Source organism: Crocuta crocuta, unplaced genomic scaffold (genome assembly GCF_008692635.1).
Source record: "Crocuta crocuta isolate KB4526 unplaced genomic scaffold, BGI_CrCroc_1.0 scaffold124, whole genome shotgun sequence".
Lineage (NCBI taxonomy): Eukaryota > Metazoa > Chordata > Mammalia > Carnivora > Hyaenidae > Crocuta > Crocuta crocuta.
The window spans coordinates 1,405,270-1,430,264 of NW_027551573.1; the positions used below are offsets into that span (position 1 = coordinate 1,405,270).

The window sequence follows — 24,995 nt, forward strand, 5'->3', positions numbered from 1 at the left end:
CGGGCGGGGGGGGGGGGGTCCCCTCACAGCCCCCAGATGATTCTCATCTGTACCCAATACCACAAACCACTGTGTGGATGCTTGACTGCAGCATTCTTGAATCATTTTACTCCTAAAAATCCCCAACCATTCAGCAACTGAGCAACTGACTGTCACGTTCCCTTACTTGGAACTTGGAAACCGGGGCGTGTTGAGCACGACCATCATAGATGCCTTGAATATGCTCTCAAATTCGATGCCATTTCTTTGCGTGTTATTACCTTCAGGATCAGACAGTCTGTGGGGGAGAGGATTTGCTTCTCATCCACCGGCTGTGCCAGGCAGTCCCAGGAAGAGGCGGGCAGCAGCCACTGAGGCAATGGCTCATTCCATCCACATGGCTTTACTGCCGCTGGAGTGAGAAGGCTCCCAGGACTCCAAGAAGCTGCAGGATTGTCTTCTCTTCCTCACCTGTAAATAGAGAGAGAGCAGGGGGAAGTCCGGCCTCGAACTGGACTCTCCAAGTCTCTCCCCTACCCTCAGCACAGTCTATGGAAACCCAACGGCAGCACACTCCGCAGTTAGAGTGAAAACAGTTTTTAACTCCGTGCGTTCCTTTTGTTAGAATTATCGTACCTTGCTGTTGAAGAAACACAGAGCCTACACTCTGTTTCATTAAGTACACTTCAATATTTGTTGTTCGGGGTGCTATTTTGCTGGTGGTATTTGTTGTTTCTCTTCATATAATGTGACAAAAAAATAACTCACTTTAATATGCATGACTAATTCTTAGGTATGATCCCGACCAATGACTTCACAGATACTGGTTTGGATTTTTAAAATTAATATTGTACTGGAGTACACTATATATATATTATAGTTGTTTTTTTTTTTTTTTGAGACAGAGTATGAGCGGGGGAGAGGCAGAGAGAGAGAGAGACACAGAATCTGAAACAGGCTCCAGGCTCTGAGCTAGCTCTCAGCACAGAACCCGACGCAGGGCTCGAACTCACGAACTGCAAGATCATGACCTGAGCTGAAGTCGGACGCTTAACTGACTGAGCCACCCAGGCGCCCCTGGGAGTACACAAAATATAAACTTGACCATTCCGAAGTATGAATCTACAGCATTCATTAGATTCAGTGTTGTGCAACCACCTAGCTCCATCTTGTCAGAAGCACAGCATTCCAGAGCTTTCTTATGCCCCCTGCACCTGTCAAGCGTCACTCCCCATTCTCTCTATCCAGAACAGACAAATCAGAGACAGAAAGCATTTGTGGCTGCCAGGTGCTGGAGCAGGATTTACTGGGGACTAATGGAAAGTGACTTCCAAAGGGTATAGTTTTGTTTTTTTTTTTTAAATGGTAATGAAAATATTCTAAAATTGATTGTGGCCATGGGTGCATGAGTCTGTGAATTTTAAATTTTAGGTGGATGCATTGGAAGGTATGTGAATTATATCTCAATATATTTAAGAAAAAAACCAATGAAACACTGATGTCTAATTTGCTGAGCTCTGACTAAGCCTTGGACTTGTGGTATTTATTAGTTTGCCTCTTTTATTTTGGTAGATTGGAGCTTTTATTTTATTTTATTTAATAAAATGGGTAGCTCTCTCAGGGAGCTCCCAAAGCAAAAACCGCATTCCTCCTCCATGCTTCTTGGGCAAAGTAGGCTGCCTGCTGTAGTTTAAATTTCTTTATTATTCAGTAAGAAGCGTGGTAAGACTATCCATTTTCCTCTGAGTACAGCTCTATCCATGGGTTTTGAAGGTGGTGTTTTCATCGGCATTATTTCCCAAAAATTCTATACATTTGTTTTTTGTCCAAGGGAAGTCTGATAGAAAATGTTGACATTCTCAAATGGTTGATGTTTTGCTTCTACTTTTATTTATTTCTAGGTTTATTGTGTTATGATCAGAGAATGTGATTTGTACTATTTCTAATTTGTTATGTATAATGGGCTTTCCCTTATGTTCATTTTTTTTCTTTTTCTAGATAAAGAAGGAGCGTGTGTGTGTGTGTGAGAGAGAGAGAGAGAGCAGGGGCAAAGGGAGAAAGAGAGAGAGAAAGAATCCCAAGCAGGCTCCATGCTAAGCACGGAGCCCGACGTGGGGCTCAGTTGCACAGTCCTGGGATCATGACCTGAGCCGAAATCAAGAGTCAGACGTTCAACCAACTGATGCACCTAGGGTGCCCCCGGGTTCATGTTTATATAACTTTTTCCATTTGTACTTGAAGTCTACTCATTTCAAGGAATACAGTTGAGAATATTAGTTACTGGTTATATTGTTCTTTTAGTTTATCAATAAGCACAGATATTATTAATAATCGTGTTAATGAAGATAATTTTTATAGTATAAAATACTAGAATTATTTGAATAATATTATTGTTACTATAATTTTCTTACCTTTTTGCACTATCTAGTCCAAGCACTGAAATAAGCAGGTGAAAGTCCACCAGCACTGTTGTATTTCTGCTGGATTTGCTTGGTTATTCCTGCAATTTGTCGATACATAAGAAACAGGGGACTTCATGAGATGCCTCTTGTCAGCTTTCACTGAGGACCCAAAGTGGGGTGGGACAACACTCAGACACCAGCAACCCTACCTCCTACGCGAGGGGCAGGATGCCCTGTGCAGGATGTGCCAAGAGGCTATAAAAATGGAAAGTGTAAGAATTACACTTCAACTAATCTTAGAATTAGGAAGAAATGAGGCAAAGCATAAAAAAAAATTATGTGATAGAATCTTATGCCACTGTTAAAATATTAACATATTCAAAATATTTCAATGAATAATGATATGGCAAAAAGATCATAACATATTATTAATTCTAATTTTGTAAAATAAATGCATATATAGAGAAAAGGAGGGGAGCCTGGGTGGCTCAGTGGTTACATGTCCAACTCTTGATTTTGGCTCAGGTTGTGATCTCACTGTTTGTGAGTTTGAGACCTATGTCAGGCTCTGAGCTGACAGTGTGGAGCCTGCTTGGGATTCTCTCCCTGCCTCTGCACCTCCTCTGCTCTCACTCTCTCTCTCAAAAATAAATAAACTTAAAAAAAAACAGGAAAGAAGTACCCCAATTGAGATTTCAGGTACTTTTTCTTCTTGATATTTGTCTGGATTTTAGAAATTTCTTATAATAAATATTGGTTTATTTTTAAATCATTTTTATAAGATTAGGAAAAAACAGTTAAGAAATAGTTAAAAGGTTAACTACAGCGTGGAATCTGAAACCATAACAATGAATTATTTTACTCTGTTATATTAAAATCCATTGGTCCAACTAACTCTTTGGATGCATCTTTTACCCATGCATGATTTTGTAACCTCATGTTTGGGTCATTTAGAAGTAAGTAATCACCCACGTAATCACCTTCCTGTGCTACGTATCTTGACTCTCCAACTTAAGAACAATACATGAGTGAAAAGCGATGGATTTGTGGATGATCTTCCTCTTACCCAAGGTCCCAGAGGAGGCTGGGGGCCGCTGAACTGGCTTCATTATCAGGCAGTTTGAATAGAAGACTCTTTTGTTTGTTCTCCCTGTAAATGGGCAGAATATCTTGAGAGAATGCGTCAAGTTCTCCACTTTCCCGTACACTTATTTGGGGCTGGTGCTGGGACTCATGCAGTAGCTTCAGTTTTATGTTTAATCACGGCTCTGAAATTGAGTTGCCATAGTTACAAGAGGACCAGGATGGTGTCTGATGTCACCATTGCCATTTGCCTCATGAGCTGGTTAAAACTGACCTTTAAAATTTCAGCTTAATTACCTCCACTGCCAAAATAGGCCCCCGGGGAATACGCCTTAATGAATCCATATTTTGACAACCACTTCCTTATTTCCTCATCATTAAAACTTATTTTCTGGTCTGCCACTGAACCCACACTAGGCCTCTCTGAATTCCACAGTTTCCACATCCCTGTAAGACAAAATCCTTATTTGCGCCCTGCCTTCTCCCTGGAGAGGAGGGCCTGGATCCAGGAAGAAGGCAGCCCCGTTCCTTCTTTCCCCACTTCTACCCTTCCCTTCACTGGGGTCACATGTCAGAAGCAAAGGAGGGGGAGGGATGATTCAAGGCATACACTCCACCCCACCCCTTCCTGTCTCTCACCCAATACAGCAATATCTTGTTCTATAGATGCTCTGGAAAACACGTCTATAGTGAAGCTAGCTGTGGTTTGAGTTTTTTAAGGTGTTCTTACAGATTGTGGAAAGGATCAGCCATGCTCTCATGCGGCATGCCCATATGCACAGTTGCAGAGGCCACAACCCATAGCTTCAGCTGGTCCACACACAGATGAACACACATTTTGTTCTTTGAACAAATGTCCTAGAAACTTGGGATCCGGCAATGAACAAACAAGACAAGGAAAACAGCCTCCTGGAGCTACTTTGAACGGAGGAGGCCGAAATGAAACTGATAATCTCAGAAGCAACTCCACAGTCCCTTTGATGTTAAGTGCCATGAGGGAAGGATACAGGGTACCATGAAAGCCTATTTCTCCTCTGTGGGGTGGGGAAGGGAAGGGAAGTTTCAGGCAAAGTCTCCCTGTGGCATTTAAACTAAGACCTGAACACTGTCAATCCAGATTTTCTGTATAAAAGATGATTCAGGACAGTATTCAGGTTAGAGAAAATGATCACTGCTCATGTCAGAGAAGGGGAGGTGATGGATAAGACTTCTCTGAACACCCTTTATCACCAATAGTGAACATGATAATTGACATGGTCAAAGGGAGCAAGTGCAAAGGTCCTGAAGTCAGTCTCCTAGTGGGACATTCCAATAAAAGATCTAAACACAAATTATTGTTGTAAACAAGTGGTTCTCAAACTTTTTGATCTCGGAACTCTTTACTCTATGAAAATTACTGGGACTCCAAAGAGCTTTTGGTCATATAGAGTATATCTACCAAAATTAAACTACCTATTAGAAATTAAAATAAACTCCAAAAACTATTATTTAAATTTTAATTCTTTAAAAAAATAATAGACTGGAGTGCCTGGGTGTCTCAGTCAGTTAAGCATCTGATTTTGGCTCAGGTCATGATCTCACAGTTCATGAGTTTGAGCCCGGCATCGGGCTCTGCATTGACAGTGCAGAGCCTGCTTGGGATTCTCTCTTGCTCCCTCTCTCTGCCTTCCCCCACTTGTGTGCATGCTCTCTGTCTCTCAAAATAAATAAACTTAAAAATAATAAACCAATGGGGCGCCTGGGTGGCTTAGTCGGTTGAGCGTCCGACTTTCGCTTAGGTCATGATCTCGTGGTTCGTGGGTTCGAGCCCCGCGTCGGGCTCTGTGCTGACTGCCAGCTCAGTCAGCATGACCCTCCCCTGCTCATGCTGTCTCTCTCTCTCCTAGAAATAAATAAAAAAATGTTTAAAAAAAAATAAACCAATTATGGAAAAGTAGGATATCTTAATGGTATTTTTAGATAATTGTAAGGATCCTTCTCTGATACTATACCGAAACTCAACCACTGATAGTTTATCTGTAAAGGTTATATTGTTGGGGCGCCTGGGTGGCTCAGTGGGTTAAGTGTCTGACATTTGATCTCAGCTCAGATCTTGATCTCAGGGTCATAAGTTCAAGCTCCACATCATGCCCAGTGTGGAGCCTACCTAAAAAAAAAAAAAAAAAGTCACGCCCAGTGTGGAAACTGAAACCATGTCAATGAATTATTTTACTCTGTTATATTAAAATCCATTGGTCCAACCTACTCTTTGAATGCATCTTTTACCCATGCATGATTTTGTAACATCATGTTTGGGTCATTTAGAAAATTTTGTTCATTGAGTTGTACAGATTTTCCAAATGTCTTCATTATGTAAAATTTAAAAGTGATGTATGTTAATATCACAGCCAAATCTCATGTAAGTATTGGAAGGCTATCTATCTCACTGCAGCCAATACAGGTCTTCCAAATGTTGATTTCACCTAAAAGCTCAAATTTTATCATTGCCCATAGATATTTCTGTTGTTTTCCTTGACAGCCTCCCTTCACTCATTTTCAAGAAGATATCTGCCAAAAACGCAAGTCTGAATAATCATAGTTTGCAAATCATTCTTTCAAGTAGAAGTGATGTTATGTGCTGAATTAACAGGCTAGAGGGGTGGGCAATTCTATCACTAAGTGCTTTTCCTCTACATAACCACTGTCTTTGGGTTTGCAGAAGAAATGTTTTATGCTTACTTCCTAGTTCGTCATGCAGAATTTTAAAAAAGCCATGTGCTCACAGGTCAAGATCTAATAAAATTAATAATGTAAATGGCTTCATCAAAGACATTACTATGTGAAAATGGTTCCCTCCAGAACAGCTCACACGCCCCATCGTGCCCACTTCATGTTTTCTTCCTGGCACTCACCATGGACATTGTATGTTTCTGAACTTATTTTTCCTTTTACTTCCTAAAGGTGATTCATGTGTCTAGGGCTGTGTCTAGCACATAGCAGCTGTTGAATGAACATTTGTTGAATGAAGAAGTGAATGCTCAGAGATGCGTGTGCTCAATTCTCCCAAACTAAATACCCCAAAGACATCTTTCCTTCTCTTCCTCTCTCCCTTCCTGCCTTGTGTTTCTTGGGCCAGGCCTTCTGCTCAGCCCCTTGGGAATGTAAAGGTGGACAAGACTTAGTGTCTCCCTTCAGGAATCTCACATTTCCATGCAGAGCACCCACACATCCACAAATGATTCTCAAGTGGCTCAGCAGATGGGGGCCAGGACTTGGAGTGGCAGAGCCCAGGGTTCAGACCCTCAGTCTTAACCCTTCTGAGCCCATTTCTTCATCTGTAAAATGGCAATAATAATAGTACCTGCTGCTCAGGTTGGTGGCAAGAATCAAATGAGCTAATAATATAATGACATGTCTCACATATTATTAATAGATGTTTTAAGTAGTTAAAATGGAATTTCAGTCTTAAGGGCTATATATTAAAAATATATACAGAAATCATCAGAGTTGGGGACAGGAGGTGGCGTCAGGGTGGGGGGGTCTCCCTGAGGCACTGCTGACGTGGGGACATTTGGTGAGGTGGGTACCCTGAGCTGAGAGCGATGGAATGAGACTAGAGGTTGGCAGAAGCCTAATGGAGAGGAGTCTGTGGCCTTGCTGGGGGCTTCTCGCCTACGGGCAGGAAGGGGAGACCTAACCAAAGCCGCGGAGTAAGAAGATTGGTAGTGTGGTGCTGGATGGATGGCCGAGGCAGGCAGGCCACTGAGGCGGAAGGATCCATAGGAGATAGTGAAGGGGTTGGGGACAGACTAGGAGACTGGGGGTGAGCCTGCATCGGGGAGGACCTTGAGTGCCATGCGGCGGACTCGGGCCATAATTACGACCCTCTTCTTGCTTTTGTTCCATCCCATGCAACTGTGTCAGGTGAGGTATTTGTTTCCTGTCCCTCTTCCGTCAATAAGGTGATGTGGATGAATCCAGAACGTCAATTTCTGCAAAGAGGCAGAATATCTTAACAGCCAGGCTGATGCTCTCTTAAATTGTTTTGTTTTATAGTGAGGGACATTTGGAGTCCTTCCTTAATTAGTTAATTGGCTGGTTTAGATACATCACATTTTGTTCCAAAAAAAGATCTTCTTGTTCTAACTCTTATTCAGTAAGCACTTACTGGCTGATAAATGTTAAACGTGTGATGTAATTTTTAAAGTACAATAGTGTTTGTTAATTATTTATAATAGAATGTTTTAAAAATTAACTCTGCTCCTTTGAGCTCCACGGAAGGGCTGGAAGTCCAGACTGCAGCCGGCACTGGATAAATGTCCCTTACTATACAATGGTAACCGTGATTATTCAAGAGAAAGTACACAATTAAATGAAGCTCAAAGTCAAAGCTTCCTACTCTCCACCACCCCCACCATTCCTAATCTACTCCTCAGGGGGGCGGATGTGGCCTGTTAGACATTCTAACCCAAACCAGGGCACCTGCGTGGCTCAGTGGGTTAAGCATGTGATTTCAGCTCAGGTCATGATCTCATGGTTTGTGAGTTTGAGCCCTACATCAGGCTCGCTACTGTCAGAACAGAGACCCCTCTGGATCCTCTGTCCCCACCCCCCGTCTGCCCCTCCCCTCCACTTGTGCTCTCTCTCTGTGTCTCTCAAAATAATAAACTTTAAAAAAGAAAAATTAAAAAACCAAAACCAGAAATGAGCTTATGCTCTACACCCTGTTTTGTAACTTGCTTTTCTCCTTCAACAATAGATAGCCAAGGCCTTTTGGGGGTCCCAGCATTGACTTGCGCCCCTTCTTGCACCCCTACTGGCTGAAGAGTCCTGTCCATGCAGGCTTTGTTCTTAAAGGCATAGGTGGCCTTGAGCACCGCCATCTGTATCAGAAAAAGCGGACTCTGAAGAGGCTGATACAATTTGCAAGGGGATCCTTGGAAAAAGGAAGTTTTTGTCCTTTGTAAAGCGCCAGCCTGTGGCTGGACACCATGTCTCAGACCCCTGGAAACTGCAAATGTTCCGCAGCAGCAAGAGGGTCGCAGGGGGAACTGGGCCAGCTGGAGAGAGCAGCAGATGGCGGGGCCAAGATACACGGCTCTGTTGCTGGATCAGACTCTTGCTGTAGGGGAGCTCAGAGCCCCAGCTAAGCGTGTTATGGTTCCATTTTCCATTTCCTCTGGGGCTTTGGAGAATACAAAATATGACAGGTTGATTTATTTTATGAGGAAAAGTTCCTTCCAGGAAAACACACAGCACAGTCAAGCAATGGTGTTTCTTTAGTGTAATGGGTTAGTCCTATGAAACACAGAGAAAATCCTTTATGCTTGCATATAAAGACCTGGACAAATATAGTTTCTGCTGGGTTATTTCTTAATATTTTAAAAACTGGGCATAATTCCAATGCCCATCAGCAGGGGAATGAATAAATAAATCGAGGTAGGGTTGCTGGAGGGGAGGTGGGTGGGAGAGTGGGCTAAATGGGTAATGGGTATTAAGAGGGGCACTTGTTGGGATGAGTACTGTTATATTTAAGTGATGAATCAGGATGCCTGGGTGGTTCAGTAGGTTAAGTGTCTGACTCTTGATTTCGGCTCAGATCACGATCTCATGGTCCATGAGTTTGAGCCCCACATCCAGCTCTGTGCTAACAGTGCAGAGCCTGCTTGGGATTCTCTCCCTCCTTTTCTCTCTCTCTGCCCCTCCCTTGCTTGCTCTCTGTCTTTCTCTCAAAATGAATAAAAAAATAAACTTAAAAATTTTTAATAAAAAAATAAGTGATGAATCACTGGGTTCCACTCCTGAAACCAATACTACACTGTATATTAACCAACTTGAATTTAAATAAATTTTTAAAAATGCAAAGTTATAGGGGCTCCTGGGTAGCTCAGTCGGTTAAGCATCTGACTTTGGCTCAGGTCATGATCTCGCAGTTTGTGAGTTCGAGCCCCAGGCTGGGCTCAGAGTTTGAAACCTGCTTTGGATTCTGTGTCTCCCCCTCTCTCTGCCCCTCCCATGCTCATGCTCTATCTCTGTCTCTTAATAATCAATAAACATTAAAAAAATTTTTTTTGAATGTGAAGTTACAAAAGTAAAAATGAATTATAATTTTAACTGCATTTTAAAGATAGTACATGTGAAATTATTAAGTCCAGATAATAAACTCAAATGCCTACACAGGACAAAAATAAATAAATTGAGGCACATTCATAGGCTAGACCACTTGACAGCAATTAACATGAATGGACTAGATCTTAAAATCATATTGAGTGAAAGAACAAGCAGCAGAATTTTAGGTGTGGTGTGAGACCCTCAAAAACACACACAATGCTGCAAATTGTTTATGGATGTGTGTGATCTGTACGAAAGTGTAAGACAACACCAGAAGTCATAAGCTGACCTTGAGGAGGGAGACGCGGAAGACACTGCCTGCCTGGACTGCATCGGGTCCTTCACTTGCACCTGTGATGTTAATTTCTTTTTTGATTATAAAAAACATGTAACGCAATTTACCATCTTAACCATTTCTAAGTGTACAGTTCAGTCGTGGTAATATGTTCACATGGTCATGAAGCAAGAAATTTCTAGAACTTTTTCATTTTACAAAATTGAGACTGAACCCATAAACAATAACTACCCACCTCTCCCCCAGCAACCATTATTCTATTTACTTTTGCAAATTTGACTACTCTAGGCACCTCATAGAAATGGAATCATACCATCATTATCTTTTTATGACTGGTCTAATTCATCTAACACTATGTTCTCCAGATTTATCCATGTGGTAGCATGCGTGAGAGTTTCTTGTCTTTTTAAGGCTGAATTAATATTCCATTGTTTATATTTACAACATATTCTTAACGATTTATCTGTTGATGGATTTGGGGGTTTCTACCTCTTGGCAAATGTGAATAGTACTGCCGTACACATGAGTAAGCAAATATCTCTTCAAGACCTTACTTTCAATTCTTTTGGATATATACCCAGAAATGGGATTGCTGGGTCATATAGTAGTTCTATTTTTAATTTGTTGAGGAGCATCCATACTGTTTTCTACAGTGCCTGTGCCATTTTACATTCTCAACCACAGCGCACAGGGGTTTCAACCATTCCACACCCATGCCAACACTTGCTATTTTCTGTTTGCTGTTGTTTTTATCATTTATAGCCACCACTCTAATGGGTGCATGGTGATAACTCACTGTGGTTTTGATTTGCTTTTCCCTAATAATTAGCAGTAATCATTTTCATGTGCTTGTTATCCACTTGTATATTGTCTTTGGAGAAATGTCTACGCAGCCCTTTGCTCATTTTTAAATCAGGTTACGTGATTTTTTGTTGTTGAGTTATAGGAGTTCTTTATATATTCCGGATATTAACCCTTTATCAGATACATGATTTGCTAACATCTTTATCCATTCCATAGTTTCCCTTTCACTCTGTTGGTTGGATTAATTTCTTTTTAAGAAGGCAACAAATGTGAAAAAGATTAACTTTTGCTCATGAGTCCTTGTTATATTAAATTTTTTTAATTTTTTAATTTTTGAGAGAGAGAGCGAGAGAGAGAGTGAGAGAGCGAGCATCCCAGCAGGGGAAGAGCTGAGAGAGAGAAAGAGAGGATCTTAAGCAGGCTCCATGCTCAATGTAGAGCCCAACATGGGGCTCAATCCCACGACTCGGATCATGACCTGAGCATAAATCAGGAGTCGAATATTCAACTGAATGCACTACCCAGGCACCCCTCATTTAAAGTATTTTTTAAATTAAAAAAGAAAAAGATGGTGGGAAGACTTGAGGGTCAGACAGGTCTGGGCTAAAGTCTTGGCTCAAGATATTTATCTCTTGAGTCTGCTTCCTCATTTATAAAATGGAGACAATAAAACTCACCCACCAGGATTGTTGTAAGAATTAAAATAATATATTTAAACCCTAGCAGATTGCCCTGTTGTCCAATAAATGGTGATTATGATTTCACTGCTTGGGGCAGAAGTTGTCTTAAGTCACTTCCCTTCTTCCTATAAGATTGAAGCACCCTACCACCCTATCATTTTTCTTTCTGCTGTTTTTTCCCTTCTCTTCTCTTCTACTCCTCTCCTGCTTCCATCCTCTCTCCCTATCTTCTTCCCTCCCTGTTTCCCTTTATTCCAAAGCTCTGCACTCAGGCCTTCCATACTGAGGTGGCCTGGTATAGGATAATAGAGAGCTCTGCAGGGGCAGTCACCCCTGGGCTCCTGGCTGCCATGCTGGAACGGGGCCCCAATGTCAGATATTTGGGTGGGGCAGATTTTGGGGGTGGGGTGGGAAGAAGTCAGAAATCCATATTCTTGTGGGAAATCTTTGAATTTTTTATTGTTGGAAATAGTCTAAATTTTATTTATCACTATGGAGTTCAAACTGAATTCATAAGTGGGCCAGAAATAATCTGCAGAGTGCCAGCCTCTGAGAGGTGAAGGAGCCACGTACATGGTGGTGGTCGGGGCAGGAAAGGAGTGGGAATGGGAGCTCTTCTGGGTCTGTGTACATGTGTACATGTGTGTCCCTGTATCTATGCACCTTTATATGCATGTGCACATGTGTGTCTCTGCACCTACATGTGTATGGAGATGTGTGCACTCGGACATGTACTCACGCATGTACAGGTGCCCGTGTGTATGTGCATGCATGTCTCTATATCTGTGCACCTGCATGTGTATGCAGGTGTGTATGCCTGAATGTGTACGTGCACATGTGCATACATGTGCATGCACGTGTGTGTGTATTTTACTGCCATTTCCAGTCCTAAGCGATGAGAAAAGAGTTGGTTGCTCTGGACCATCTGGTAACTGGTGAGGCATTGGTTGTATGAGACTTGGGCCATTAAACATCTGTCACAAGGGGTCCTTACCTTTTCTCTTGGAGACCCAAAGGTACATCAGAGACCCTAAACTGGTCTGGAAGGCCTCTGGGTCCAACAATCAAAGATTAAGCCCAAACCTCCTAGTTTCCTCCAGCCTTACAAATCTTTAAAGACTGTGTGCACTCAAAGTCATGCCTGTCTTGGACTTTTCTGTCCTTCTGAGTGACGGACAAGATTTTCTGTCACATGGATTGCAAGCTGGTGGTCACCGATGGGACCTGGCCGTCGCTGCCTCCTTTAAACGGGCTCCTTGCTCCCCCGTCACTCCAGTTCCTATTGCTTTGGGTCCATCTCCACCCCATGGCTGACAAGTATCAGCGGCATTTTATCATCACACCTGTCATGCTGTTGTCTCACAGTGAAGTAGTTTATGTACCCAAGTCTCCATCATAAATTAGAGAAGGGAAGACCAGTGGACAGGTTATGTATAGTTATGAATATGAGGGCACATTTCTTTGTGGAGGTGAAGAATATTCCTTTCTGCCTAATAAGTAAAGTGTCTGTATTAGAAAGATGTAACTTAAGATTTCATGATCAAATAGATCATAGTAAGAACTATGATCAGCATCTATAAAAGATGAGTGTTGGAGAATTAATAAAATAAAAAGGATTAGGGCACCTGGGTGGGTCAGTCGGTTAAGTGTCCGACTCTTGATCTAAGCGCAGGTCTTCTAATTTTTTTTAATGTTTATTTATTTTGAGAAAGGTTGAGAGAGAGAGAGAGAGAGAATGCACATGTCCAAGCGGCATAGGGGCTGAGAAAGAGGGAGAGAGAGAATCCCAAGCAAGCTCTGAGCTATCAACAATGGAGACTGATGCAGGGCTCGATCTCACAAACTGTGAGATGATGACTTGAGCCGAAATCAAGAGCCAGACACTTAACCGACTGACCCACCCAGGCACCCCTCAGCTCAGGTCTTGATCTCAGAATTGTAAGTTCAAGCCCTGTGTTGGGCTCCATGCTTGGCATCAAGCCCACTTAAAATAATAATAATAAATAATAAAAAAGGATTACAATTTCAGAAAGGTTTTGTTTCGAATGTGGGTAAGTGACACTATTGTATAACTGCTGTATAACATGTGTCATCCAATTACAGATTTCAGGGGGGAAGTATCATTGCTCTTCAGTGAGTACAGTTACTATTGTCAAAGAGACCGTTTTAGGCAGTAGTCATTCAATCAGACATGTGATAACAACTCAGACATCAAAGATACTCTAAGCTGTAGGCCAATGGAGTGGTCAAGTTTTCCATTCTTACGCAGTGAAGAGGCTTGCTGGTGGGCTGGGAGCTAGTTCACAGAAGAGGCGGGTCTCAGGGAGGACAGGGCAGGCAGGAGCCCTTAGTGTGGCCAGCAGGGCCTGCTCTCAGGCTGGCTTGGAGCCTACAGCTATTTCAGTTTCTCTGTCCTTTGGCTCCAGATTCAAATTCCAGGGATGGGAGGGTCTACTGGGCCTGGCTCAGGTCACAGGTCCACCCCTGGGCCCACGGGAATAGCAGGCCTATGTGTTGTTACAGCTCCAATTTGCAAAAATGAGGGGAAATTTAAAAGAGGCTCCGTGAAGTGTAAAAACAGTGGTGAAAAACAGATGCATAAATACTGTAACTCGAGGAAAAGAGCAGCAAGGACTCAAGTGTGATTCACTTATTCTGGGATAAGTGATTTGGAGAGTATGATGAGTTCACGTAAGCAGCCAACAATTTAAGCAAATAAAACCAAACAATGGCAACAAAACAATTCAAAAGTAAAACAGGAAGTATAACAATGACTACCTGAAAATTATACTTTTCTTTACTATGAATCTATCTGTCCAATTTCTAATGTGTGGTTTGTCGTAAAGATAAGCCCTTTGGGCTTTGAGCATCACTGCAGACGAAGTGGTCTGAAGAGGCTTCTCACTGCAAAACAGTGCAGGGGACACACCCTCTGAGTTATCTTTGCTCTTACAAGCTACAGGAGACGATTCCAAGAAAAGTGAGCTGAGGCCAGAGCTCTTAACAGTTGGGAGAGGAAGCGTTGCCTTTGGACGGGCGGGGGCTTCAGCAGCACAGCTGTTTAAATACTGAATTAGTGGAGAGGGTGGGAAGCCAAGCCACAGTCCCTGATAGTGATGCCCTCTGGTGACGAGAGACAGAAGCAAACTATGTCATTATGTCTAATTTAGACCCATAGGATAACCATCCATAAAGAACAAGAAACTGACAATCATTATGAAGGCACATGGGAAGGGAAGCCACTTTGTGTAGAAGTTAGCAGACAAGGGGTGCCTGGGTGGCTCAGTTGGTTAGGTGTCCAATTTTTGGTTTCAGTTCAGGTTATGATCTCATGGTTTGTGGGTTCAAGCCCCGTATTGGGCTCCATGCTGACAACACAGGGACCGTTTGGGACTCTCTCTCCCTCTCTCTCTGACCCCCCGGCCCCCACCGCTCTCTCTGTCTCTCTCTCAAAATAAATAAATAAACTTAAAGGATAAAAAGAAGTTTGCAGACAACTGACTCTTGATTTTGGCTCGGGTTATGGTCTCATAATTTGTGAGTTTGAGCCCCGTAGATAGTGTAAAGCCTGCTTGGGATTCTCTTGCTCCCTCTCTTGCTGCCTCTTCCCTGCTGTGCTCCCTCTCTTTCTGTCTCTCTCAAAAATAAATAAAGAAACTACTTAAAAAAAGAAGTTAGTAGACAAGGCAAAGAGCATATTTAGAGTTCCCTCACCCCTGAAATAGAAGATCTTGAAACTGTCAGATATTAAATGTAGAAAAGATATATATGAAATATTTTGATGAAGAAACAAAAGATGCAGTGACAAAGATAAAGACCAACAAGATACAATCAGAAACAGGGAAACTTTAAAAAATAGATCTTCTAGAAATAAAAATATTCCTTTGTTGAATTTAAAGAAAAGAACCTCCACAGGATAGTTGAACAGTAAATCAAACGATGAAGAGGGAATTAGCAAACTGGAAGGTATAGCCACAATAATCACCAAGAATGCAGCACACAGTGACAAAGAGACAGTGAGATGAAAGCAAGGAGCTTGGGAAGATGGCAGAGGAGGGTCCTGAGCTTACCTCTTCCCAGGGACACATCAAGGCCACAACTACATTTGGATCAACACACTCAGAAAACAACCTAATGACTAGTGAAACCGCTTTAGCAGGGCACAGCTGAAGATATAAAGAAAAAAAAACCACACTGAGAAAGGTAAGAAGGGCAGAGACATTGTTGGGAACAAAATCACTGTGTGGTGACCCACAGTGGGAAGGACATCAAGGGTGCCCCTGGAGGAGTGGGGGATCAGGCTCCACATCGGGTACCCACCACCTTGGGGATCTGTACCAGGAAGATGAGCCCCCATAATATTTGGCTTTGAAACTCAGTGGGGCTTAACTCTGGGAGAGCTAGAAGGCTACAGGAAATTGGGACTTTGCTATTAAAATGCCAGTACACCATATCGCTTAGTCTGAAACTCAGCACAGAGGGAGCATTTTGAAAAGGTGGCTGGGTTATACATGAAGGAGATGTATTGACTACTGTTAGGGCACGTGCCAGAGGGGCAGGGATCTGCACGAACTTCCTCCAGGAACAGAATTGCTGCCAAGTGCCATTTTATTTGTCCTTTTATGGCCTAGCTTGCCTGACACTGGCAGGAGCCAGTTCTAACACTCTCAATCTACCCAGGTAACACCACTTGCCCCACCCCAGCATTCTGTCATGGACTCGCCCCACCCAACCCACTCACCTTGGTGGGTGCCCCTCCAAAGTGCCTCTGTTCAGCCACACCTGGCAGGAAGCCTCAGTTGGGATCAGTACCCCTCCAAAGCAAATCCTTCCCTGGGGAGGGAGATGGCAGCCTTGCCTACCAGCACATCCACAATAGCTGTGGCCAGGCCTCTCAGCCAGCTGCACCAAGGGCCAGGCTTGCCCACCAGTGTGGCTGCAGCAATTACAGTCCAGACACAACAGGAGGGCACACACATCCCACACAAGGGATACCCCTGGAGCACCTGAATCTGGTGAACAGGGGTGATTGTGCTACTGGGCCCCACGGGATGCTATCTATACAATATGCTACTACATTTAAGACCAGGAGATGTAGCTGAGCTACCTAACACATATAGACAAACAGAGATCCAGACAAAATGAGGAGACAGGGGAATATGTTCCAAGTAAAAGAAGAAGACAAAACCTCAGAAAAAGAATTAAATGGAGATAAGAAATTCACCTGATAAAGAGTTCAAAATAATGGTCACAAAATGCTCACTGGATTTGAGAGAGAAGTAGATGAACTCAGCAAGAACTTTAATAAAGAGAAAATATAAAAAGGAACCAAGTCAGAGCTGAAGAATATAATAACTTAAATGATAAAACACTAGAGAGAATCAACAACAGATAAGAGGATGCAGAGTAGATCAGCAATCTGGAAGGCAGGGTAGCAGAAATCATCCAAGCTAAACAGAAAAAAAAAATTTAAAGAATGATGTGTAAGACATCATTAGGTGTGTTGACATTCACATTATAGAAGTCCCAGAGGGATAAAAGAGAGGGAAGGGGGCAGAAGACTTACTTGAAGAAGAAATAGCTGAACATGTCCCTAACCTGGAGAAGGAAACAGACATCTAAGTCCAGGGAGCACAGAGAGCCCTAAACAAGATGCACCCAAGGAAGTCCACACCAACACACAAAATAACTAAAATGTCAAAAATTAAAGATAGAGAATCTTAAAAGCAGCAAGAAAAAAAAAAGCAACTAGTTACAAACAAGGGAAACTCCATAACTCTGTTAACTAGTTTTTCAGTAGAAACTTTGCAGGCCAGAAAGGAGTGGCATGCTATATTCAAATTGCTGAAAGGAAAAGACCTACAACCAAGAATATTCTACCCAATACTCTATATTTTTAGAGAGAGAAAGAGCATGCATGAGTAGGGGAGAGGGGCAGAAGGAGAGAGAGAGAATCTTAAGCAGGTTCTATGCTCAGTGCAGAGCCCAATGTGGGGTTCTATCCCACAACCCTGGAATCATGACCTGAACCAAAACCATGAGTCAGACACTCAACCTACTGAGCCACCCAGGCATCCTGGATATCATTTTTAACTTAAGAAGAAATAGAGTTTCCCAGACAAACATAAATTAAAGGACTTTATCACCACTAAACTGGCCTTACAAGAAATGTTAAAGGGACTTATTTAATCAGAAAGAGAAGGCCATAACTAGAAGTAAGAAAATTATGAAAGGAAAAGATTTCACTGGTAAAAGCAAATATAAAGAAAGTAAAGGTAGTAGATCTCTCACTTATAAAGCTATTAAGAAGCCTAAAAGACAGAAGTAGTAAAATCAATTACATCTACAATAATTAAAGGATACAAAAAAAGATATAAAATATGATGTCACATACATAAAGCATGGAGGGGGGAGTAAAAATGTAGTGCTCTTAGAATGTGTTCAAACTTAAGTGACCATCAACCTAAAATAGACTGCTATATACATAGGATATTATATATGAATCTCATTGAACTACAAACCAAAAATCTATAATAGCTACACAAAAAATAAAGAGAAAGAAGTGTAAACATAAAGCTAAAGAAAGTCATTAAATCATAATGGAAGAAGAAAGGAACACAGAACTACAAAAACAACCAGAAAACAATTTAAAAATGGCAGTAAGTACATACCTATCAATAATTACTTTAAATGTGAATAGACTAAATGCTTCAACCAAAAGACATAGGGTGACTGAATGGATTTAAATAAAAGATTTATCCATATGCTGCCTACAAGAGACTCACTTCAGACCTAAAACACATACAGACTGAAAGTGAAGGGATGAAAAATGATATTCAATGCAAATGAACCAAAAGGAAAGGTGGGGTAACAATACTTATATCAGATGAAATAGACTTTAAAGCAAAGACTGTAATAAGAGACAGAGAAGGGCATTACATGACAATAAAGGAATCCATCTAACAAGAAGATATAACAATTATTAATATATATGCAACCCACCATAGGAACACCTAAATATAAAGCAAATATGAACAGACATAAAGGAAGAAATTGACAGTAACATAATAATAGAAGGAGACTTTAACATACCATGTAAGTCAATAGATAGATCATCCAGACAGAAAATCAATGAGGAAATGGTGGCTTTGAATGATACATTAGACCAGATGGACTTAACAGATATACACAGAATATTTCATCCAAAAACATCAGGATACACATGCTTTTCAAGGCCCATGGAACATTATCCAGGATAGGTCACATGTTAGGCCACAAAACAAGTCTCAGTAAATTTAAGAAGATTGCATTCAAGAATCAGTATGAAACAGTATGAAACTAGAAATCAGTTATAAGAAAAAAATGGAAAAACCCACAAACATGTGGAGGCTAAACAATATACTCCTCAACAATGAATGGGCCAGTGAAGAAATAAAGAGGAAATAAGAAACTACCTGGGACAAATGATATTGGAAACATACTGGTTCAAAACCTTTGGGATGCAGCAAAAGCAGTTCTAAGAAGGAAGTTTATACAATACAGGCCTTCCTCAAGAAATAAGAAAACTCTCAAATACACTATCTAACTTAAACCTAAAGAAATTAGAAAAAGAGGAAAAAACAAAGCCCAAAGGAAATAATAAAGATTAGAGTGGAAATAAATGAAATAAAGAGGAAAAAGGCAAGAGAAAAGATCAATGAAACTAAGAGTTTGTTCTTTGAAGAGGTAAACAAAATCAGTAAGTCTTTGGCCAAATTCATTAATAAAAAAAGAGAGAAGACTCAAAATCAGAAATGAAACAGAAGTTACAACTGACATCACAGAAATACAAAAGACTATAAAAGACTACTATGAAAAATTATATACCAACAAATTGGACAATCTAGAATAAATGAATGCATTCCTAAAAACATAGTCTTCTAAGACTGAATCAGATAGAAATAGAAAATCTGAACATATCAATTATTAGGAATTAAATTGACTCTGTCATTAAAAAAAAAAATCTCCCGACAAACAAAAGTCAAGGACCAGAGGCTTCACAGACGAATTCTACCAAACATTTAAAGAAGAGTTAATGTCTATCCTCAAACTATTCGAAAAAATGAAAGAGGAAGGAATGCTTCCAAATTCATTCTACAAGGCCAGCATTACCTTGATACCAAAACAAGACAAAGATACTACAAAAAGAAAAATTACAGGCAAATATCCCTGATTAAAACAGATGCAAAAATCCTCAACAAAATATTATCAAACTAAATCCAATAATACATTGAAAGGATCACTAACTACAATAAGCAGGATTTATTCCAGGGATGTAAGGGCTCAGTATTCACAAATCAATCAGTGTGATACACCACATTAACAAAATGAAGGATAAAAATCATAATCATCTCAATAGATGCAGAAAAAGCAGTTGACAAAATTCAAACTCCATTCATGATAAAAAACTCTCAACAAAATGGCTATTGAGGGAACACACGTCAACATAATAAAGACCACATATGACAAACCAACAACTAAATCATACTCAGTGGTGAAAAGCTAAGAGCTTTCATTCTAAATTCAGGAACAAGACAAGGATGTCCAGTTTTTGTCACTTTTATTCAACATAGTGCTGAAAGTCCTAGCCACATCAATCAGACAAGAAAAAGAAAATATGGACATTAGTAAGGAAGAAATAAAACCATCATTATTTGCTTATGACATACTATATATAGAAAACTCTAAAGATTCTTACAAAAAACCTATTAGAACTAATAAATTAACTCAGTCAAGTTGAAGAATACAAAATTAATATACAGAGATCTGTGCATTTCTATACACTAAAAACTAGCAGAAAGAGAAATTGACAAAATAATTCTACTTAAAATTATATTTAAAGGAATAAAATACATAAAAATAAGTTTAACCAAGGAGGTAAAATATTTGTATTCTGAAAACTATTAGACACTGATGAAGGATATTGAGGATTATACAAATAAATGGAAAGATATACCATAATCATGGATTGGAAGAATTAATATTATTAAAATGTCCATACTTCCCAAAGCAATCTACAGATTCAATGCAGTCTCTACCAAAATACCCATATTATTTTTCACAGAACTACAACAAATAATCCTAAAATTTGTATGGAATCACAAAAGACCCCCAAAAGCCAAAGCAATCTTGAGAAATAAGAACAAAGCTGGAGGTATCATGATTCCAGATTTCAAACTATACTACAAAGCTATCATAATCAAAACTGGTACTAGCACCAAAACCAACAAATAGATCAATGAAACAGAATAGAGAGTCCAGAAATAAACCCATGCTTACAAGGCAAATTAATCTATGAAAAGGTATACAAAAGTATACAACAGGGAAAAGATAGTCTCTTCAATAAATGGTGTTAGAAAAACTGGAAAGTTACATATAAAAGCATAAAACTGGACTACATTATTGCATCATTTACAAAAATAAACTCAAAATGGATTAAAGACCTAAGTCTAAGACCTGAAACCACAGAAGTCCTAAAAGAGATAGGTGGCCAACTCTTGGACATTGGTCTTAACAATATTTTTCTGGCTCTGTCTCATCTGGCAAGTGCAACAGAAGCAAATATGAACAATTGGGATTACATTAAACTAAAAAGCTTTTGTGCAGCAAAAGAGACCATCAATAAAATTAAAAGGCAAATGAATTGGAGATGTTTGCAAATGATATATCTCATAAGAAGTTACTACCCAAAATACATGAAGAACTGATACAACTCAACACCAAAAAAATCCCAAACAATCCAATTTAAAAATGGGTAGTGGATGTGAAGGGACATTTTCCCAAAGAAAACATACATATGGCCAAAAGACACATGAAAATGCTCAACATCACTTAATAATCAGGTACATACAAATCAAAACCACAATAACATATCACCCCATGCCTGTCAGAATGGCTAGAATCAAAAAGGCAAGAAATGACAATGTTGGTGATGATGTGAAGAATAGGGAACACTCATGCACTGTTGGTGGGAATGTAAATTGGTGCAGCCACTGTGGGAAACAGTATGGAGGGTTTTTTTTTTTTTTAAGTTTATGCATTTATTTGAAAGAGACAGAGACAGCATGAATGGAGGAGGAGCAGAGACAGAGGGAGAGAGAGAATCCCAAGCAAGCTCTGTACTGCCAGTACAGAGCCCGACATGGGTCTTGAACCCACAAAACCATGAGATCATGACCTGAACCAAAACCAAGAGCCAGACGTTTAGCCAACAGAGCTACCCAGGTCCTCAGTATGGAAGTTCTTTAAAAATCTAAAAATAGAGAGATGTCTGGGCGGCTCTGTTGGTTAAGCATCTGACTCTTGATTTTGGCTCAGGTCATGATCTCACAGTGGTGAGACTGAGTCTCATATGTCAGGCTCCATACTGCTTGGGATTCTCTGTCTCCCTCCCTCTCTGCTTCTCCCCACCCCCTCAAAAAAATAAATAAATAAATAAAAATGTTTAAAAAAACAACTAAAAGTAGAAATATCATACAATCCATTAATTCCACTGCTGAATATTTACCTGGTGAAAGTGAAAACACTACTTTGAAAAGATATATACACCCCTAAGTTCACTGTAACATTTTTTACAAAAGTCAAAACATGCTAAGCATTATTTACAATAGCCAAAACATGCTAAGCAACCTAAGTGTCCACTAGTATAAAAAGAATGAAATCGGGGCGCCTGGGTGGCTTAGTCGGTTAAGCGTCCGACTTTCCGACTTTCGCTTAGGTCATGATCTCGCGGTTTGTGGGTTCGAGCCCCGCATCGGGCTCTGTGCTGACTGCCAGCTCGGAGCCTGGAGCCTGTTTCAGTCTGTGACTCCCTCTCTCTCTGACCCTCCCCTGCTCACGCTGTCTCTCTCTCCTAGAAAAAAAAAAAAAAAAAAAAAAAGAATGAAATCTTGCCATTTGTGACAACATTAATAGACTTAAAGGGAATTATGTTAAGTGAAATAAATCAGACAATACAAATACCATATTATTTCACTTACCTATAGAATGTAAGAAACAAAACATATGAACAAAAAACCCAGAAACAGACTCAAGTGAAATAGGTGAAGGGAATTAAGAGTATACTTAGAGTGATGAGCACTAAGTAATGCCTAGAATTGTTGAATCATTATGCTGTACACTGAAACTAATATAATATCGTATGTCAACTGTAACTCAATTCATAAATAAATAAAGTCTATGTTCAAGTGAAGAAAAAAATGAAAGTGATAATAAGAGATATGAAGGATAGAATGAGAAAATCTAATATGTCTATTTGGAATCCCAAAGATAAAGCATAGAGAGCCAAAAGAAAAAGCAGTATTTGAAAAGATAATGTCTAAGATAGTTCCAGAATCTATAAAAAATATAAATACACAAAAACAGGAGCATAACACCCTAAAGAGAATAAACAAAAATAAATTCATACTTCAATTCACTTTAATGAGACCATAATACACCAGAAACGTCTTAAAATGGGCAAGAGAGAACGAATCTCTTTTATAAAGAAACATAGTTAGATTAAGGGTAGACTTTTTCAAAACAATGGAATCCAGAAAAGAGTGAAAGAACAACTTCAGAGAAATGAGAGGAAATAACTCTCAACCTAGAACTGTGTATCATCAAGGTAATTTTTCAAGAAAAATGATGCAAAAAAAAAAAAGAGAGAGAGAGAGACATTTACAGGGTAGCAGAAACTGAGAACATTTGCCATCAAGAAATCTGTACTAAAGATACTTCTAAAGTGTTTAAAGGAAGATGATAAAACAATTCCAAATAGATTAATAATCCCAATAAATATAATAGAAGTATATTTGCCAGTCAAAAAGACAGAGACTGTCAGTTTAGATTCTTTTAAAAATAATCCAACTGTATATTTATAAGAGATATATCTGAAGCATAAGGATACAGAAAGTTCAAAAGTAAAGAAGTGAAAGCATGTAAAAGGAAATATCAACAAATAAAAGCATAGTTATTTTCATATCAGAGAAGATTTAAGATAAAAGGTATTCTTAAAGGATAGAAATCATATAGTTGATCCACATTATTCATGGATCCCATATTGCAATTTTGCCTACGCATTAAAATTTATTTTTACTCCAGAATCATTTGCAGTCATTTGCACACAGCAGAATGGCAAAAAATTTGAGTCATTCAATGCACATGTTCCCAGCTAAGGTTGAACAAAGTGACACTCTGCATTCTTGTTTCAGCACATCCTATAAACAAGTGGTCCTTTCCCCCATCTGTATAGTGCCACACTTTTAGCATTTTTGTGCTCTTCATGGGTGATTTTACTGTTTAAAATGTCCCCCAGGCATACTGCTGAGGTGCAGGCTAGGGTTCCTATGCACAAGAATGCAGTGATGTGCCTTATGGAGAAAATATATGTATTATATAAGTTCATTCAGGTATGAGTTACAGTGCTGTTGGCCATGAGTTCAATGTTCATGAATCAACAACATACATTAAATAAGATGCCTTTAGACAGAAGCACATATAAAACAAGGTTATGTATTGATGAAGATGTTATGACCAGACGCTCATAAGAACCTAACCCTGTATTTTCCCTAGGAGCAATGGTTCAGTATTTGTTAATTTGGTGTTTGCCACACTTTACAGAACATAGTTACACAGAATAATGAGAACCAACTACAGATCAATTTAACAGGAAGATATGGCAGTTCTAAATTTGTATATCTAATAAAATAGCCTCAAAACATATAAGGCAAAAATTGCTATAACTGTAGGGAGAAATTGCTAAATTCACCATTATAATAGGAGGCACCTTTTTTTTTTTTTTTAAAGTTTTCATTTATTTGTTTTGAAAGATAGAAAGCACAAGCAGGGAAGGGACAGAGAGAGGAGAGGATCCTAAGCAGGCTCCACATTCTCAGCACAGAGCCGGATGCCGAGGCTCAATCTTAAGAACTGTGAGATCATGGGGCACCTGGATGGCTCAGTTGGTTAAGCATCCAACTTCGGCTCAAGTCATGATCTCACGGTTTGTGGGCTCGAGCCCCACACCGGGCTCTGTGCTGACAGCCAATTCAGAGCCTGGAGCCTGTTTCGGACTCTGTGTCTCCCTCTTTCTCTGACCCTCCCCTTCTCACGCTGTCTCTCTCTCTCAGAAATAAATAAAAACATAAAAAAAAAAAAAGAACTGTGAGATCATGAGCTGAGGAGAAATCAGGAGTCAGATACTTAACTGACTGAGCCACCTAGGTGCCCCAGGAGTCACCTTTCTTAATCATTGACAGATCAAGCAGACAAAAAAATCAAGAAAGATACAGAAGATAAGAATAGAACAATCAACAAACTTAAGGTTAATTGATGGGTATAGACACTATACATTTTCCTGAGGCAAACAAAGAACAGTTAGAAAATTTCTTACTACACACTAGGCCACAAAGAAATTCACCGAGAGTTTGAAGAATCAGTATTACACAGATATTCTCTAGCCAATTGGGTTAGAAGTGGGTATTAAAAGTCAAATAAAACTAGTTATACATTTGGAAATTTAAAAACACATTTCTAAATAGTTCAAGAGTAAAACACATCATAATGGAAATGTGAAAATATTTGGAACTGAATGATAAGGAAGGAGCAATGTGTCAAAACTTAAGAGTTGCCAAGAAAGTGGGA

At 39.9% G+C, this 24,995-nt stretch overlaps 1 long non-coding RNA gene across 2 annotated transcripts in view; it reads right to left on the minus strand.

Moving 5' to 3' along the window:
- Positions 1–24,995, minus strand: part of LOC144220991 (uncharacterized) — a 36,839-nt gene that overhangs the window by 5,604 nt on the left and 6,240 nt on the right. For both annotated transcript variants that reach the window (XR_013331913.1, XR_013331914.1), the window contains exons 2-3: positions 3,448–3,531; positions 261–450 (exon numbers count right to left, since the gene is read on the minus strand). This is a non-coding gene — a long non-coding RNA (uncharacterized LOC144220991). The remainder of the gene's footprint in view (positions 1–260; positions 451–3,447; positions 3,532–24,995) is intronic.